A 1,558-nucleotide genomic window follows, 5' to 3' on the forward strand; every position below is an offset into this window, starting at 1 on the left:
TAAACGAACCTTTAAATACAAGAACACAATGACAAAAATTCGATAGTTCAAAATTAATGAACATGAAACACATAGTTCAAAATTAATCCACAATTTCTGATTATCAAATATAAAAGTAAAAAAAAAAGAATTTTTTTTTTGTTGTGAAAATGAAGACATAACTCTCAATTGTTGAATTCCCCCATTGTGTTTGTTATGAATTACACCAATCCTATTGAATTTTGAAGAATCAATTGCCAGGAAGATGGGAAAAGATAAAAATGCAAAAACAACGCCCACCGTGGGGCTCGAACCCACGACCACAAGGTTAAGAGCCTTGCGCTCTACCAACTGAGCTAGACGGGCTTGTTGCTGTATCTCCACATATTCAAAATTTTATCTGTTATTAATTTCTCTGTGGTCAATTGAATAATCAAATTTGAAGTTATTAGATAATCCAACTTCAATTCCATGTTTACGAAATGATCAGGTCACCTAAACATGGAATTGACGTTTTAAGGAAGCTCTAGTGCACAAATTCAACTTCATAATCCTATCATCTCCAACTCATAGGAAATTCGAGATAACCTCAAGGATGCCATCAAGAGTCACAAACCAACCATAAAATCTTGCTCAATAAGTGGAACACACTAGCCATACGCTCTCAAGTTGGGCAATCATTCATTCTTAAAACGTTTGTTCTTAAGATCAAAGAGTTGGGCAGAAAAAATAGGGAAAGCTCTCCGTTCCTGATTCTCCTGTAGTTGGATCCTCCAAAATCATAAAACAGGCTATTCAGTTACTTCTGTGCTTATCGCTTGAAATGTATAGTGGCTTAGCGGTTCAAATTCATTTACAACCATAGACAATATTAATTTTAAACATATTTGTAAAAAATGCAGAGAATGCCCACATTAAGAGGGTTTCTTTTTTGGTTAACGAGTAAACTTTCCAAGCTTGTCCTTTGCCAATTTCGGAATCAACGACCTAATGTCAATTTAACCGGAGTAGGACGAGAGACAAACCTCGGGTATGTGTATTGACTTCACAACACACACCATTAAGTCAGAGAATAAACCTGCTAGGATTCGACCCCCCACCCAAGCTCTGGATACAATTTGTTCAGCAGCAGTTAGAGGACCATCTTAAGACTACTGCATCAAAACCCCTTAGAGTTGGCCCTAGAGAGTGTAGGACCTGGGACTTAAGGACTTATACCCCCAAAGCTTATTAAAGTGCCACAATCCCTTGGGTTAAAAAGAAATCACATTGAGAGGGTTTCAATTATAAAACAATCTTTATTTTGAATCCTTAGCAGATCTATGATTACAAGCCGAATGCGAGGGTTTCAGTTATAAAACAATCATTATTTTGACTCCTTAGCAGGTCTTCTGACATCAAACTGGTTGTAGCAAAATGCTCTGCATTCGATGCAACTCATCATTACGCATAGTAACCAACATCTTCAGTCACCGAATCAAGTATAAATTCCAAGAAAAAAAAAAGAAGAGAAGAATGAACATTCCAATTTTCTCAGGAAAATGTATGCCACACCTAAAAATATCTCTCCGTCAAAATA

The 1,558-nt window shown here is 36.4% G+C and overlaps 1 non-coding gene across 1 annotated transcript; it reads right to left on the minus strand.

The window, feature by feature from the left end:
• Positions 1-272: 272 nt before the first annotated feature.
• On the minus strand, positions 273-345 carry TRNAK-CUU (transfer RNA lysine (anticodon CUU)). Its single transcript has one exon. It is a non-coding gene; the product is annotated as a tRNA-Lys (tRNA).
• Positions 346-1,558: the final 1,213 nt, after the last annotated feature.

Source organism: Camellia sinensis, chromosome 11, assembly GCF_055761805.1.
Source record: "Camellia sinensis isolate YWXY chromosome 11, ASM5576180v1, whole genome shotgun sequence".
NCBI classification, from domain to species: domain Eukaryota; kingdom Viridiplantae; phylum Streptophyta; class Magnoliopsida; order Ericales; family Theaceae; genus Camellia; species Camellia sinensis.